Genomic DNA, 19,515 nt, shown 5'->3' on the forward strand with positions numbered 1-19,515 from the left:
GCTATGTATAGACGTTGGAGTAAGTTTGTAGCAAATTTGTAGAAGTAACACGATATCAAATTGAATTTTCTTTTCTAATAAATCCATATCCATCCGAGTACGCCTCATTGCGTCTTTTCAGACCTTTGAAGTTGCCAGCATTAAGATTTAAGATTAAGATTTTAAGCAAAGCGCCTGCAATGTCCGTCAACCCGCCATACGTAACTTCTCTACTGGTTGCCTAACACCGCAGTTTCGGCCTGCAACAATGTTAATCTTACGGGCTCAAAACGGCCCCTAAAATGTTGAATAGAACAGTAACGACACGGTTTCTGAAAATTTGAAAGAAAACTGGACAATCTACACAAAATTTGGAATCGACCAGTGAAAACGGCATGTTTCTAGCACTTGTGGATTTCGAGACCTCATTGTCGAAAGGATTGACGACAAACATATAAACATTTTAATATATAGACTAGCTGAACCTGCGCTCGCTACACAGTGCATCATTCGCATATGAGCATAAATCTCCTTCACATTCCTCACAACATCTGTACATGTCCCTTTACAGACACAAGTGAAAGACGTATTGATTTAAAAAAAAAAAAAAAGCCAAGGGGTATCATAAAGGGGAGACTTTTTTCGATTATTTTTTCTCAGTATCTCGCACCGTTTGCAAGATTTGAGCCTACTTCCGGTTGGAGTTTCTAATTCATGTATGACCAGTATTTTCTTTCTTCTTGCATGCAGTATGTAATAAGCAAATACACTACATACACAATTAATTATAATGTCAGTTATATATGGTGTTCATTGGGCAAAACACTCCAAAAATAAAGGTTCATCTTAGCCTGGGGAAATGGTTATCCTTCCTTTTCCATTATTATTTGGCCATGAAACAAACGCCTGAGACATATACAACCCCTATATACAACAATGTGGTGTTCGAATGTATAATGCATAGGATGCGATGCTTTAGTTTCTTTTTTTTTTAAATTTCCACACTTCCAATGTACTCATAAAAATGTAATAAAGAAATAGTGGCCATGTTTTTTTTTATATTCAATTAGAACTGGACAATCTACATGAAATTTGCAATCGATCAGAGAAAACGTCGTCTTTCTAGAGCCTGTAGTTTCCGAGATCTCATTGTCGAAAGGATTGACCACAAACATATACACGTCCACAACATATAGTTTAAAAGAACTCGGAAGATGACAGCACAATTCACGTGCATTGATTATAGAGAAGGATTTTTAAAATACAAAGGCTTTGAACCGTAATTTTAAAACATAAACTTTGTGAAAATTATGTATTTAACTAATTTATGTAAAGTACACATACTCAAAATGTTATGTTTGTCTCTGTTAAACGTGAAATCAAACATAACCGTAAATGAAAGAGTTAAAAGCCAGAGTTATAGGTTGGAGCCCAGTCGCTTTTAATTGCTATTGTAGCATTTTAATAGATAGATAAACATTTTAATATATAGATTACATTTAATTTTAAATGCAGTTTTAAAGTAATTTAGTCCTACTGAAAATAATTAACGATGAACATACGAAAGAATTTCTGACGGAAGTTGAGTACGGTTAGCGCATATAGGATCCCAACTCTACGTAGTGGACTGAAGAAAATTCATAAAAGGAGTACGCATGTTTGGTACAGGCATTCGAAAATACTTAGGCCTCTTGATTGGAAAGCGAAAACACTGATCGTTCAACTCCATACCCCATGGATATTGTCTCTTTGTAGTTCAGGCTGTTTTCAACACTGAATCTATATGAGATGTAAATCTAGTTTGGTATGGAATACGAATCACGTATACTCCTACCAGTACCTGGAATTCGCATAGAAAAAAAATCGAACCATTAAGCTACGAGGAAGGACATATTATTTAACTAATTCTTTTCCCCTACTTCTGATCTATTGTGTTCATTAACCTAACTTGGATTATGTCGCTGAATGTTGTATCGCCAGCAAAAGTGGATATCCACCTTGACCCTATACAAATTCTCAAATTCTTCGCCAGTAAATTCGAAATGAAGATAACTACCTGAGTCTGTATTTTTATAAGACAACTATACTTCACTTTAGTTTACAGTAAATGGTACTAAAAAAAGGCTCACATACTCAAGTTTTTTGCTTTTTTAACAAAAGAAATTTTGTAATTAGATCTATTTCTGTGGCGACAATACTTCTTTTGTTAATGTAGCTGTTATTGGCTTATTAATTATGTATTAATTCTGGTTTCTTCTGCAAAACACTAAAACTTCTTCCCTGAAAAAAATGTTAGGTGTAGATAGGTTTTTAACTTCTTTTCATTTTACAGCCTCTACTTACTTAATACTATTATTTCTGCTTCTAATAGTTCTGTACGTATTACCAGGAGTTCAAAACGTTTGTTGAAACACTCTGCTTGTCTACTTAAAAGTTAATTTGCATAAAATACTCCATGTTGAGTAAACAGTATCAAATTGTTAACTTTGAAGTTCAATTATTTACTTTGTATTATGTTCTGAGAGTTTTAGATCGTTGTGTCTCGAACTATCTTGCAATTCCAACGACTTATGATGTAAGTACTGTATCATATTTCTTACATCCAAGAGCTTAAAATCTGTGTTCATAGCAATGTAGCTATTATTCTAAATCTAATAAGTAACAGTTTTTTATATGTCAATATGATAGCTATTGTAATAAGGGATTGTAACGTACCAACTATCTGAAATGCTTGTTCTTCACATGGGGAGAATAGCTTTATGGAGAGTATTTGAACCTCTTCTCCCGTTAGGATACATATTTCAACGAAAGTAAAATGATAAAAACCTGTAAGATAATATATTTCTGGCATAAATCTTTGAATCTCCTTACAACTTAGTTACGCAATTTAATGGAAGTGATATAATGATAGTCCAGTTTGGAGTAGGTTCTTATTATGTTCCAAAATCGAGTCAGCCATTTTTCTGTGGTGCGATCACAAACAACAGATAATACAGATATTTATGTGGAGAAAAAACTATAGAAAATGCTCCCATTTTCTTTTAAAACAGGAAATTTGAAAAACGCTGGTACACGTGTTCGCTTATTTTTAATAAGAACTTTATATATTGAGTTTGAAGTTCGCAGCTTGAGCGGATTATTAGATAATCTTATTTCTCGCATAAATTTTAACCTTCGCATATCCCCCCTACAATAAACTCTCGAGTCAAAGTGACATGGTAGAAACCTAGCTCGAAGTAGGTATCACGTTCCAAAATTCATTTCGTACTGTTCAGCCGTTTTCCTATAATGTGATCACAAATATCAAGCAACGTATCTTTCAATGTAACAACTTGTCGTGCTCGTGAGATAGTGAATTTTTCGCATAAATTATTACCTTCAACCGTTTTCCTGTGATTCGTCTATTCCAAGATCAGTTCCTTATATTAGACTAGCAGAATTGCCCATTCTTCGAGAGCGAAGAATAGTGTAAAGATATTGGATTTAAGCAAAAGCGTAAGAATAGGATGTAATAAACATAAAAATGGAACTTTCCATATTGTAGTAACTTCCCCTTTTCTCCTTCAGATTTGGAATTTTCTGAATAACGCTGAATCAAGTGTTGTTTCATTTTTAATTGAGAGATTTGTAATGAATTTCACACTTTCAACTTAAGCAAATCCCCGCGCTTGGTACTTGTTGAAAAAAGAAAGAGAAGTTTGAGAATTATAAAATATCTTCCCTTTATTCCTTAGCAGCGGACCTTTCGAAAATGCCGAAACATGCGTTCACTTATTTTTATTAAGAATTATATATGAATTTCACACCTTCAACTTAAGCCAATCGCAGCATTCGACACTTTCTGTGTAAAGAAAGGGAAATTTGGATATTACAAAACTAACCCTTCCCTCACACCTTCTCTTAAAAATGGAATTTTTGGACACACTGAAACTCGTATGTATTCCCTTATTTTTAATTAAGAATTTGTATAATGAATATCACATCTATAGCGTTTTACAGATGGTAAGTTACATGGCCTTGAGTAGATTCTTTGCTTTCTTCAATTGTATAGTGTAGCTACGCAGTGTTGTCAATTTGTTGCAGAGGGTTAATATATATACTGACTTTTCACACCACTCCGAATGTTGTCAATACCAGACACGCTACCTAGAATATTGTATTATTACACTAATTGCTGTCTTTAGCAAGTAGAGAAATGAATTATGATTATGAACGCATACATGCGAGCCGCATGTTTTTATGTCAACTGCTTGTCATGATACAGACTCTTCCATGTTTCCATATAAAACAATTGTGAAAATCTTTAGAATACGTTGTCTCGCATAACTGTTACTAGATTTCGATTCAACATTTTGTTCATATTTCCCTCTTACATGAAATCGAAAACGCAATCTATCACAGGATAATAAACAAAATAAATTACTAACATTACTTGGGCTCTCTTTGCTTGGAGATGCATAGGCTAACTATGTATTTTTAAACAAACGTATTCAAATAGAAAAATATATAAAGAAAATAGAATATTCTATTTCTTTCGAAAACAATTTTGAAATAAAAATTTCTTTATCCGGTATAGACATGGCTATTTCATCATCGATTTCCCCCTTGCTCTCATCCCTCCTATTCAACATATGTGTTCATGATTCCTAGACAAACGAGCAGGGATTTAAGTACTACCATAAATTATTGCACCCAAAACAAAATTGACTGCTTCGAGACACGGAGAGCTGTTACAATTGTGCAGGAACAAGGAAGACTTCTTACCTTTACATGTATAACTGTTCTTCGAATTACTTCTTAGTAAATTAAAATTGACATTGTGGTTTCATGAGCTATAGAAAATGTATTTAAAAAATAGTTTGCAGTTTCTTTTTAGCGGTTACAGGAATTATTTTTTTAAGTTTATTTATTTTTTTTTTTAAAGTAAGAAAGAATTCTCATCAGAGGAAGAAATGCAAAAAACTTAACTTCCAAGTTTCATATAACCTCTTACACACACATACACACACACACACACACACACACACATATATATATATATATATATATATATATAGATTATAGATAGATAGATAGATAAGAGGCTTTAGAATTCACTTCGTTTGTATGATTCATCTGTGTTGAAGCAAGGAAGTCCCCTCTAAACCTACGAGGAGACTAACTTCGTAACAGGCAATCTGGGGATTATCTTTTCCACAACATATAGAAGAGTTACAAGATTTCATAAATAATGATTAACAAAATTTGTAATCTGTTATAATAAATTTAAAACTCATTCCAAGTCAAACAACAAAACACAAACTATCAAACTAACCTAGACGATGGTAATGGCAGGATGAAATAAACGACGAACTTTTATCAGTTTATTGGATAAAATCAAAGACAATTAATTTAGTTCATATTTATATTTCCAGCATGGACAGTGTATATTCCAAATTTTGTTGGAAGATCATTTTGACATTATGAATAATGCTAACAATTCATTTGCTATAACGCTAGGTAGAGAAAAAGCGAAAAGGGAAAGAGGAGTCTGGAATCCGGCAACGCTGCACTTAATATCGAATACCATTGGATACTGCTGATGCTGCTTCTCATCTGGAAAAATCTGTACAACTTAATCAAATCCAGCACTTTTTGAATGAAGAAAAAATTGCATATCACTGAAATAACCCCTTTTACCCCCTTTATGAACGGACTTCTCGAAAACACTGAAACACATGTTTTTTTTTTTTTAATTAAGAGTGTGTATATGGAATTTCACACCTAGATCAAGAGTCTACAGTATATGCTGAACTCCATTATTATGATGTAGAGTTCACACGTTTGTTATGGAAATGAGGGTTTGATTCCCGGGTTTAAAATATGGTTCGGATCCCAAATTAAGCTGTAGGTCCGCGTCTCATATAGCTTGATTATTGAACGGGTCGCTAAAGTTAATTCTAATCCAATAGAATATATTATGCTAAGTTTCACCTCTGTAATTTCAGGGATTCTTGTGATACTCATTTCTTGGCAGAAAATTTACCCCCTTCCTTATCATACATGTTTCCAGAAGCCCTTTCTTATTTCGTCTTCCGTGACAAAAGTAGTAGCCTATGGCCTGGGTGATGATAAGTGAGACATTTCGCAATTTTAAGAGATCTCGAGATATGGACATTTTATTAAAATAATTGTAACTCCTTTTACTTTTTCTTCCCACCTCATTTACTTCTCTTCTAAATCGAATATTTAAAAAATTCTTGAAACATGTGTCTAATTATTTTCAATGAGAAGTAAAAATATCAATTTTAATATCTCTAATGTTAAGAGATTCTATTTAATAAGAAATACTTGTAGATATCTTATTATAATAATTGAAATCCTCCCTTTTTCTTTCCCGCCCATATTCTTTCCTTCTCTGTAAAATATCAAAAACACACTGAAACTTGTATCTAATTATTTTGAATTGGAAGTCCATATACCAAGCTTCATGTGTATACCCTTCAGAGATTCGAAAATACAGCAATTTTAATATAATACACAGTAATTGTCACCCCTATTTACCCCGTTCCTTGTCCAATTTCCATAAGTTCTTCCTTAATGGTATCTTACGTGCCAAATCCCATGCACTACCCAAATTTCAAGTTTCTAGCTTAAGCGGTTTGGCCTGAGCGTTGATTAGTCAGTCAGTCAGGACTTCTTTTATATACAGAGATTAGTAAGAAGAGTCTAAGTTTTAATTCTAATATCTAATTTCTAATATTCTAATTTCTTTTGTGTATTTTCCTGAAACTTTGTACTATTCAAACATCGACAGGGCGATATTTTTTCACATATTTTGCGATATCGCTAGAAATCGAAATGTGAAATGTCATTTCTCTCAGGATGCCTTGCATTGAAGTCATCAACAATCACTCTGGTACTTCGTCCACCACTCATTAATACCATTTCAACGCGTTCTTCCTGTGTAAGTGCCATTGTTGATCATCTGCAACGATAAAGAAAATAGATCACCTCCTTGTAATTTTAAATTTTAATAGATCATAACTCGCACACAAATAAAGATATCGCAAAACTGATTTCACAGGTGTATTCCTCAGAAAAGAAACCAGTGCATAATGATTTGCGACATGATCCCCTTCCAACTTGAAAAACTTAACCCAAATCCAAGATGGCCCCCGCTATCGCAATAGCTTCTCTAAGTTGCATCGCCACCTATAGACACCCAATACCAAACGACATTATGATTCCTCATACTGTTCGACTTTTATAGGGGTGTATCCAGATATTTGCCTCACCCTGTATACAATGCTATGTAAAACAGTTTGAATAAACAGTTGCCTATCTGCAACAATTTCGGTTTTACTAGCGTGGGAGGTTTAATTGGGTTACCTTATGACATAAATACATCTATAATATGGTAAGTCTTTTTCTGGCAAAAATGCAAAAGCGCTATACCTTCGACTAAATTCTTTCTGGACGATTTTTCTCAAAAAAATCTCAGGTAATTTTGTTGATATTTCATAAATAAATATTCAATTGGCATAGGTATAAGTAATTTTTTTTTAAATCTACATGAAGTAGTTTACTTTCGAGGATTTTTTCTTTGGCTGAGTTTTTTTTTTTTTTTTTTTTTGTTACAACTGAGACGATGTGTTCAAATTTCATAATTAGTAAAACTCCAATGTGATATAAGTGGTTTCTCGTCATTCAAAAATCTACATGAGTAGTTCAACCTTGGAGTTAGTTCTTCTTTAACGATTTTCTCGATTACGTCAAGGAAATATTATTGGTATTTCAGACCACTTGATTTAGTGATAGAACGTTCACCTCTGGTTCGATTCTTGCTCTCTCCAATTGGGCTTTGTGGGAACAAAAGTCGTGAATGAGGTTTCGTCGGAGTTCTTCCGTTCTCTACAACTTTCTTTATTCCACCATTTCGATTTTTATCTTCATTAGTGACTCCCTTAGCCTCAGAGCATTATCAAAACTACTATGCTCACTCAAATTCGTTGAAACTCAAATCAGTTGTTCTTATTACGTAAATAAATGTTTCTATTTCAATAATTATTCCATAATGTGACGTAATCCATTTTCTCTTAACAATTATAAAAGGAGTAGGTTATTCTTGAGTTGAGTTTGTTTCATATTCCATAAGCATATATTTCATTAATAGGCTATGTAACCTGCTATAAGTCGTTCCTTGTAGAAATATCTACAAGTGGTATTTATTTTTGGAGTGAGATTTTTCAGACAATTTTCTCAAAAAGTATTCAAATGATTTTGTTCATACGTATTTTATAAATAAATACACCTCTACAGTATAGCATGTGTCATTTCAAGTGTAAATCAACAAGGAGTAGTTTAGTATTGAAGGATTTCTTTTTTGAAGTTTTCCGAATACGGCTATTATAATTGTGTTCATACGCCATAAATAAATGTTTTAGCAATCATTGAAAGCATAACTTGATTTAATTTAATAAATGGGAGCGAAGAAGTTTTGTGCAGTGTTCCATACTTTTTATTTATACATTTTAATGTGTTTCTCGAATATACATTTTTTTAAGTATATATTTTAATGTGTTTCTCGAATGTTATTATTTAAATAGTTTTAAATAGTAAAGAGTATTATATTTACTTAATCGAAGTTATATCCATTTTACAATCGCTGAGCTAATAAGAGTGGTATTAATTACACCACACATACGTTGCCCAGATTAAGGTTATCATAGTTGAATTATATTTGGTATGAAAGAAATTATGACTACAGAAAAACGTAAAAGAATGTTTGAAAAATTAAGAGTTCGTTTACGCTACTTAAACACTGAACCGTTAACATCATATTTCAATAAATAAAATTTATCTCTCAAACATATAATGGGAGTGTTACCTTTTGTGCGTTTTGTGTATAATGGGTTAATAGCTTTTTGAAATATAAATTATTATTATTATTATTATTATTATTATTATTATTATTATTATTATTATTATTATTATTATTATTATTATTATGAGGCCCTATTATTTATATTTATAACAGACAGCTAAAGTTAAGGAAAGAGCAGTTTAGAACTTTCAATGACTTGTGCTTCCCTAATATATTCATGTTTCTCTCCCATCCCCGAGAAAATTTCTGTGGCTGGCTACGACCTGCTTCCTCACCCTCGGTCAGAAATATTTCTCTGACGTCTCACTTAGTGACTACCATCTTTTCTGGAATTATTGAGAGGGAAGTTCTTCCCTTATGGGGCGTTTACACTTAGTCGATTTAGTCGCACGACTAAATCGACTCGCTGCATTTGCCACTAAATCGAAGCAACTAGGCCGAATCAGATTGATGGATGTGTTCAATTATTTCAACCACAGAAAATAGAACGTCTTTTAATTCAGTTGCCAGTCGATTTGTCGCCTTCGATCAACAAGCGATTAAGTTGAAGTCCCGTTTACACGGTCGATTAAGTTGAAAGTGACGTCAATTCAACCGAATCGAACGCAAATCGACTAAGTGTAAACGCCCCATTAGGACCGGGTGGGTGCAGTGTACGATCGAGTACTTCTTCGTGTTGTAGATTCCAGATTTCTTCCGTCGTGAAATCCATCATCACCGAGGGTGGCAAAAGTATGTGGAACCGAAGAGAACTTCGATTGTTTTAATTTGTTGGTCATAGAAACTGATACATATCAATAGACATTTCAATCACACCAACCGAATAATTAAAAAAAAGAGAGAGAGAGATTCAGTTTCACACGTATCACTTCAAATCTTGAAGATCATTTTCTTTAAAGTATGCCTTATTTTTGCAAGTAACAGATATGCGTAAAGATTATGGAGGTACTGTTAGGAAAAGGCAAGGAAAAATATGTACACTTCTCCCAAATATAATTGCGCGCCTGAATTTTTCTAAATCAGTTAAAATTGTGAATTTGGCAACAACGCACTCAATAAATAAGAGGGGAAGTCATAAGGAAAAGAGAGTAGTGAAGCATTTCCAACAAACCTTGTTTGCCGTTTGAAATATTCAGGTCCTATTCCATTACTTAATACAGTGTTAGTTTCAGACAAAAATAGTACCTTGGAAACTTTGTTTAGTTAAAGAAAGACAATTTTTAACTCAAAAAAATCGAAAAAAAAAACAGGAGAATTTTAAGGTGTTCCCTAGCTATCAATGCACTAAAAAAATTAGTTTCGCAGTGTGTTTTGATAGCCGTGCGTATTTAGTACGTTCTTACTATTGAAAATTAACTTTTGAACCTGGTTCGAACCCACTGGCAGCATTTATTTATTTTATTTTTTCTTAAACTTTTCCTCTGTTCTTATTTACACTTCTTATTTCTTTAAATTTATTTTCTTTCTTTCTTTCTTCAGAAGTTATGCTTTAAAAAGTGTCTGATTCCCGTTTGTATCCGACGATTTCCCAAATACCAAGAAAATGAATAATCTGAGCATTTTTTCTTTTTCTAAGGATACATAGATTCTTCTAAATTGTTCCTAAAATGGGTTAAAGCGTTTGTTCTTTCCAGTGTGAGTACTAACGGGGGACGCTAGGGATTTTCGTCTGACAAAAATGTATATCACCTTGAAGAAGAAAAGTTTTCATATCTGGCATGGTTAACTTTTAACCCCTTTAGAATATTTTTTAGTGTTCATGAAGAAAGAAAGAGGGAACAACTTTTATTTTGTAGGTAAAAGTACTACACTTAGGAACAAAAGTACTACACTTTTCAAACCTCCCTGTATATATCTATCTTGTCCGTGTATCCGTCCGTCCGAGAGACGAAAACATTTCAAGAATTACTTCATAGATCACCACCCGTATGTTCAGTATGTATAGAGTCAAAAATTGGGAATCGAGTTCAATTAGGAAAGCAATATTCAAACCCGGCAGTAATACAAATAAACAATCACTATAGAGGCAAAAACAACAACACATGCGTACATTAAGTAGTGGTTTTCTGTAATCGATTAAGCAACCCAAGAGTACATTTCCCCTATTCAAGCCGGAAGTTTCAGATATAAATCACTTTCGGTTTTCCTGTTGATCATGGTACAACAAAAAACGTAATAGATAGCGAGAAGATGTTTCCTGTGGCAGAAAATCGAACACTCAGTTTTAACGTTGATCGCTTTAGAGTAAAAACAGTAGTAGATAGCAAGAAGTGCCTTTCTGCACTCAATTAAGTATTTCGTCTTCACTTTACTACAACTTTTCTACTCTCTACTACAATCTTCCTATCTCTCTACTACAACCGGAACTGGTAGAAAGCTAGTACAACTTCCGGCTACAATATTGAGAAAATATCACACCGTACAAACCACTCCTTCACGTCATATACACGTATCACTATATATGAAGGATAATTGCATGTGTTGCCCGTCAAGCTCAGAACGACCATAATTATAAAACAAGTAAAAATGACACGTGTACTCTACCTGAAGGAGTGGTTTGTGATGGCATATATATAGATGGCTGAGTACGTATATGTGTGAATTTATCTCCCTGGGAAAAATATTCAATTAGCATATTGATGCTTCCTCATTTTTAAATCCTGGCAACTTATACCGAACAGTTGAACTTCCAGCGAGTTCTTCATCTTTATCTCGTTCTTTTTCATGTTTCAATGGCACAGTCGTCGGAGCTGTTGCCTTAGTTCAGTTAAAATCAGTAGTACGTGAACTTTGTGTTGCTATTTCCTGGTGCTCGTTGACAAGCGCCAATAGCCACTGCGAATTATTTAATGATGTAATTAGACACGTATAAGTATAATTTTTGACACAAAATATTTCCGAACTTTTATTATTGTTCACTTATAGTTATTTTTAAAATATAAACTAAACCAACCTATACCCTGCACTAGATAGACCCATGTTCTGACTTTTGCCAAGGACGCCGATATTCCTTAGACACTTCCTAGAGCAATATAATATATTAACAACGAACCTACTTGATTTCTAGGTTGCCTTTAAACGAAATTGTTTGTAATCCTTGATGGACCATCCTTTGGAAGAGTTGGGGCAAAATATTAAATTATTTGCATTTCTGGACGGTCTTTTACAGGTCCTGAAAGGTTGTAATTTGAACAGGAAAGGGCTATTGTAGTTGGAGCAAGTGGGGGATTTGCCCCAGACCCCATGTTATATGGGAGTGATGTCATAGGATGACATAGACTCTTTAAGAAAAGTATAAATTTACTTTTTCTGAGTCAGTCTGGAAAATAAAATATTTAGAGATGATGGATCATCAATTTGTAAGGCACATATACAAGTGTCACTATTAATGGATTGAAATAATGTATCGTCACATATTTCTCGCTGTTATGGTGATCGTCACTTTATTTTTTAAACAACATGGGCTAAGAACGTAAATAAGCGAAAATACTGATGTGTTAATTTGCGGATTGCAAACAGAGATTTGCTTGTATTTATATAAAGATTTGCTTGTATTTTTTTAAATAAAAAATGAAAGAAACGGCAATTAGGTAAATTGCATATTAAATATCTACTATTATGTGTATAATGAATATTGATACTGATATTCTTTTTAAAATAATGAAAAAAAAGCATATCAATCTATCAGAAATTGGTTCATATTAAAAGTCTTTGTCACACATAAAGCAATGTTTTTTCGCTATAATATTGCTACAAGCCTAATGATATTTTGTAATTTTTTAGTTATTATTAATTATGCACACCCATATTGTAAAGAGCGTGAATAATAAATATAATTAAGATTATTCTAAAAGTTTATAATACTTTTTGTTTTAACAGAATTATATATTTAGATTATTTTATGTGCGCCAACAGCTCATCAATATGAACGTTAGAGAGTTTATTATTTTGTTTATAATTGCTTTCCCTATGGTGTATTACATGATAATAGTGCTATCGTTAATTATGCGATTTCTATCTAGCAACTATTCTTCATATATTACTCTTTGTTTTTTAATTACTATATTATATTCGTAAATTTTATTGTGATCTCTATATTCATAATCTGTACTCTCCCATCAAATTTACTTTGTCGTAAAAAAAAAAACTATAAATATGAATAATTTTGCATCCATTATTCCTGTTTATTCTATGCTTCACAATACACTTATCACTTCACACGTTTGTTAGAAAAATAAACATGGCGATCATTATGGTAGAGGAGAGGAGGTAACATCGCTATTTCAGTTTATGTTGCGAAACTTATTCATACAGTTAATAATGGCTACTTGAAAGATAATTGTAATGTATATATCCAACTTATTTACCACGGTGAAAGTTCGTTGTAAAATTACAGTCCATTTACAGTCCACTTAGATTATTAGTACAAAGTAATTTTGTATATAAGTTGCTTCAACGTACCGTGAGATTGTCCTTTTTGTTGCATAGCACTTTCTAGTTTAAGTACTAAATTAAATTGCCGTAATCTCTAAATTTTAGCATTTATCTCTATTTCTCCGTTATTTTAAAAATTTGAAGGAAAAGAGGGAGATAGACCAATGTTGAGTCTTCTAATCATTCTTTTTTACTTTGCTTTACAATCCAGGAAAATCAAAGAACTTTGCAGCACAAAGTACTAATGTTAAATTGCTAAACATAGTATATAGAAAAACGTTAAATGAAAAGAATAAAAATAGACTGAAATTAATTTTCAAGTTACCTATAATTTAATAATTATTATAATAATTATTAAATTAATCTCTCTGCGCACTACTTTTTTTTTTTTTGTTAGATACCTATGTTGGAATGAATCTTATATTTCTTATTTCTTGACGATGCTAATTAATGTATAAAATGAAGGTTAAAAAATACGAATTTTATGTGTGTTAATGTTTAATTAATAATTTATTTTCCTATAGTTAGTAGTACAATATGAATTTTGTTCAGAAGAGATCAAAATTCTTTAATTGGGCATACAGATTGATAAAGAAATTAAAGTAAAAACTCTGATAATTTTCACACAACTTTTGCTATTATTAAACTATATTTTTATTGGACACAATTGTGTAATATCCTATATGAAATTATGATCAAAAAGTAAATAACTCAATATTTTTCTTTTGGGAAGGGATGAGACGGTCCTTCACAACTAATTCTAATAATCATCAGAGACAACACACTTATGTATATAATTAGGGAAATGCAAAATGTTTGTTATGTGTGGTTCATGAATATGTTGGATTCAGAGAAGGCAATATTTTATGTATAGTGAAATCTTGGTACTCGGAATAGGGCTAAAGAGGACAGAAGTCTGTTCGAGTTTCGTAATGTTTGCCATATTGAAGAGAAATAATGAAATTGTGTCTAACGAATGAAAAAAGAAATGTTGTTTAAATCTGAATTTAAAATATTTGCTTTATAAGTAATATAGAGACAAAACACTCAATATTACGTAGTATTTATCATGTTATTTTTTAAAAAAGAAAACTAACACATATTTTGCATTTTTCATCTCAGTTCATCAAAGCGATGAAACTTGAGAAGGAGAATCATGCACTATATTGCCTTCTCCACTGATCTAGTGATTGATTGGCATGTACGCCTTTTGTGCACGGGGTTCCAAGTTCGACTCCCTGTGGAAGAGCCTTAAAATTTGAATGCATTGCAGTAGTTCGGGTTCCACCTGAAACTACAAGTTTATGTCTTGATGTTGAGAAGGGGCACTAAGCTCCAACCAGACCGAATATGTTGATTGATTGGATTTGGCTTTAAGTTTAATGTCCCTTTCAGGTTATATTGTACGAGACGTGGACCTAAGCTGGGTAACTTGGGTTCCAAACTACATGATCTTCTTCGAGAATTAAACCCACGTCAAAGGTTCGTAAGCTAACTAGATTGCGTAACCAGAGGGAGTTCTCCAACCAAAGCGAGTAGGGTACTGGTATAGCTGTAGTGATGTATTGCAAAGCGTCTCATCAGAGACATAGGTATACTATAAAACATTAAGCAGTCGTTTTTTAACGAGAAGTATTTCTCCTGAAAGAGATTTAGGATTCTAAAGAAATTTGAATCTAAGACACTTTTTAGTTATTATTTATCTTTCAGACTTTCAGATCTTTTCTTCTTTGTTTTATTACATTATATGGGTAATTCAATTTGGAGCAAATGATATGAACAAAATATTACGAAATAAGATATTAGGTACCGGTAAATAGTAAATGCTTTCAAAGTCTTGACTGGTAGACCCATAGGAAACGACCAATAGGAAGACCTAGGCGCAGATGGGTGGACAATATTAAGATGGATCTCGCAGAGATAGGAATACAAAGTAGAAACTGGATGCAATTAGCTAAGGATAGAAGTCAGTGGAGAGCTTTTGTGAACGCGGCACTGAACCTCCGGGTTCCATAGGCCATAGAGTTAGTTAGTTTAAATAGTAAATGTAGGCCTATTTATTCTGACGTGTATTCTTAGCTTGTGAAATCCAGAGTCATTACAAATCTATCTAAGCTGTAGTTTATTTTTCTTTTAAATGTTCGTGTTTTAAAAAGTTTTTTTTAAACATCTTTTATTTTCTTTCTTTCTTTTCTTTTTCTTTTTAATGCAATGTTTTGTGCTGACATTAACTCTTTCCTCTGTTCTCCTGTTTTCGAATTTGCGAGTTCACCTTTATCCTCTCTCTCTCTCTCTCTCATCCTGGTTCATCCTGGTTTTACGCAAGGGCTGAGGAGTAAACTGGGAATCCCAAAGGGTTTAACCCGGACAAGAGAAAATTCTATGAAGGCCGTAACGAGCAAATAATGAGGCCAGATCGCGTGACAGGAATTAGTATAGAAGGCTCCACTGCATCAGGAGGAGAAAAATTAAAACCTATTTCTTTCAGAGCGTCCTTATCCATTTTTTACTTTTAAAAAAGTATCGACTATTTCTTCCCCGGTTAAATGGTAAAATGAAAATGTATCAGCAAATTATAGAAAATTGAGATCATGAGATGATAATCAAAATACTGTCAAAGCAAAACATTTAAAAAAGAAGTTGTAAACATTATATATACAGGTATTCTACAAAGGTCCTATTGAACAACTCAATTTTAAATAAGTTCAACATCCCCCTTTACTGCAATGACCCAGATAAAGAGGTTTGACTACCTCTAATAATCCTGAGGTCTGCATACGTTTATGCAGCAAAGATTTGAACACGCAAGCTCCAACTGCGGGAAGGGGAAAACTCAAAGGCTTGAAAGCACCAAACAGGGGGGAGCTCGAGTAGAAAATTGCGTTTGGTCAAACCACGAATATTCCGCCCTTTTCTTTAGGTAATTATCTCTTAAATTATTTTATTTAAAGACAATCACTAAATATATTATCGATTTCATATTTTACCAACTGTGACAGCAATAATAATTTGCTGTATATAATAAATTTCCTTCTATGTCTTCGCCCGAAAAAGATTATAAAAGCAGATGTTGCTGGGTTTGTCAGACCGTCCCTTTGTATTGAGATTATATATGCTATCTGAAGAATTGCCTACGAGTTGTTTGAATTTATCTATCTTAACGGATTACGATACTCGGAAGTTAATTACTGCAAAAACAAAACAAAGTCACTGGATTCTTATCCCAGAGTTGAAAAAAAAAACCAGTTTTTTTAAAATATAAAGAACAAAACACGTGTTTAAAAAATGAAAAAGATATTCAAAATGTTTTAAACATAATTGAGGACCGTTTTTCCAAAACTCGATAGAGCAAATTTTGAAAAACGGAGGTATGATTTTTTCTTATATGCTTTTTATGCTACCAATGAGCTGTGAAATCAAAATTGGCAAGCATTGAAATGTACCATGTGTATAGAATACAAAATCATGAACGTTTTGTCAGAATTCGATAGAGGTTGTGTACAATAAGAACAAAAATGCAACTCTTGTACAAAAGATGTTTTGCGCTCTATCGAGTTTTGAAAAAATGCTCCTAATATATTTCAAAATCGTGTAATAACTTATTTGTTAAGACATTTTGCTCTTTAATTCCAACCGACCTTTTCATTTATTTTATTCTGGTTAAGGCTACACTGTGTTGGGTACAGAATATTTCAGTATAGGTCGGTATTCTCAACTTATTTCGTATCACGCCCCTTTTGTTACATCCTCTAGCCAGTGACTCTCATAAGTACTTTCTTGATCGTAATAGCTTTTTATGTGGATTTTAAAATCTATCTACTATGGAGATTTTACACCCTGCATTTATTTAACGTAATTATGCATCACTGACTATGGCATTCGTAGTTTGACTTGTTAATCTTTCCCACGCTGCAGCATACACAATAAAATGTTAATATCTTAAATTTATGAGCAGGGAGGGGGGAAATTAGCCCTCTTCTTCCCTTATTCCATCAAAGCTCTTATCTAGCGGTTGTCCTAATGAAACTCTAGCCCACACACTTTCACGTGGTTTTTGTTTCATTTATTTCGGACTCTTGGCTACGAAACTATTACGTTTGCTGAGCAAAAATGATTCTTTTTGAAAATAGATTCCCTGTGCTCTGAACGGCTCATATCTAAAAATAGGGCCTATTTAAAAAAATAAGTTGGAGCCAAATTTATCCTGTAACCCAAGTTTGTTCGAAATGCATAAAATTAGTTTCCTTGGTTTGATTGATCACAGTTTTGCATCATTAGCAAGGCTATATAAGACTGGGCTTCTTGTTTAAAGTGAGATCCAAACCACTAATTTTAGAATTTTACGTTGTATCGCACTCAAAATCTATACAGCAAATTCCGGATGTCTCGTGCCTCTACCCTCAAAATTTAATGTTAAAAGACCCAAAAATTGCGCCCTGTAGTGTGGTACTTACATATATAGAGACGAACAAATGTAGATCAAGTCGTCCCAGGAGCTTCACTTGCGTTCGGCAATGATGTGACAATAAGTATCACTCTTCAAGGAACAGTTACGCGAGTGACTGCCATACCTCGCCCTTTCTCGCCTGGTTCCTTCAATACAAGCTATGTCAGGATGTAAAGTTTTTTATAGAAAATTTACAACGAAGGTGTGGAAGGGTGACAAAATAAAATTTTCATAATATAATGAAAAAAGAATTAGTGATACAAAATTAATTCTTACTTGAAGTTCCCGGTTGCATTTCAACCACATCACTGACGTTAGAATCATCAGAAGCAATTTTCGGATCAACACTTCTACCATCTTTTTGAGTTTCCAGTGTTTTGCAGGTGGTGGCAGGAAATTGGTGGCAAATGGTTTGGGTGGGAAATCGTTGCCAAAGTTGCCAAACCTGAGGTTGGACCACCGTTGGTATGTCCCATCGCCGCTGCTACTAGGGATAATACCACTAATCTTTCTCACAGCATTTAAGAACAGCAACTATGGTGGATACGCAAATATAGGGATAATTTACAGAAAAGTGAAAGGACAATTACTCGGGTACATGTTAAAGGACACTGCTGAACAATATAAACAAATGTTTGGTTGCGCTTGGCCAAAACTGGAAAATGTAAACAAACCCTTATTTCTGATTGGTCGAACGCCTGTCCACGGTGTTCAAAGGAAGCTTCTAGGAATTAGTGTAAGTCTCGACTGTCCGACCTCTCACCGAATGTCTTATCAGTCTAACTTGATCGATATCTCATATAGTATATTAATGAGATCTACTTTAAACTGAAAGATATCATGAGATAATAACCTTCCCTCTTCTGAAACTTGTTTGCATCTGGTGTGATTAGAGAACAAACCAAGTTCCTATGAGAAATTTGCGTGTCAATGATATTCTGCTTCAGCTGCAGAGGTCAGAAGTAACACTAATGCAATGAAATGATCTCTGTACGAGTTTTTTTGTTTCCTTGAAAATTTCTTTTCTTCAGTAATTCAGGGAAATAAGCTATAATAGGAAGATACTGACTTTTTACTTTAAACTTTATCCTCCGCCCTTCCTATTTCGTCAGTGGTACGTTCCTGTTAACTAAAATCTTCGAAAATCGAGGTAAACGACAATGATAATTTTGTGCTTTAAATGATTCAGATTTTTAGAAAATGTAATTGCAAGTACGGCCTAACATTGAAAGTACGGCTACATGCAGATGTATAATCAGATAATCATAGGTGTACGCTATCCTCCAAATTAGAAAAGACAAATCCTACTGGGATATCTTCTTTAGAAATATTTCAACTTCAAAAGTAGCTGAAATAAAATTACTGTATATCAGTGTATACAGAACATGGAAATTCTCTCTAGTGCTAGTGGTCTAAATTTGATCCTGTTGCGTGGATATTCAGGATTCTTTCAATTTGGTTCAATTGTTTTAAATAAATTAAGATATCGGGAGCAAGATCTGTTAATTTAACGTCGAAATATTTTCTAGCTCAGTGACCCTGTTATCATGCTGACATATCTCTTTGTAACATTGTGATCCTGTAGTGCCTGGTGTTACCTACGCTTACTGATCAAGATTCATGCTTTTTTTTTTTTTTTTTTTTTTTAAGCTTCAGCAGTTTTGAGAGCCTATACTTTCGACATAGATTTTAAGAGACCAACGTGGATTCAACATAGCCATAGACTTATCAATTAGGTTGTTGTTTACATTTTGACCCGGCGCTATTTTGCACAGGGTTGTCATACAGA

General features: G+C 33.4%; 1 protein-coding gene across 3 annotated transcripts in view; it reads left to right on the forward strand.

Annotated features, from left to right (window-relative positions):
* Positions 1–19,515, forward strand: part of Hr51 (photoreceptor-specific nuclear hormone receptor 51) — a 1,106,739-nt gene that overhangs the window by 7,626 nt on the left and 1,079,598 nt on the right. The gene's annotated exons all lie outside the window — the stretch shown is intronic.

The sequence above is a fragment of the Thermobia domestica genome, chromosome 2 (genome assembly GCF_964235325.1).
Source record: "Thermobia domestica chromosome 2, izTheDome1.hap1.1, whole genome shotgun sequence".
NCBI classification, from domain to species: Eukaryota; Metazoa; Arthropoda; class Insecta; order Zygentoma; family Lepismatidae; genus Thermobia; species Thermobia domestica.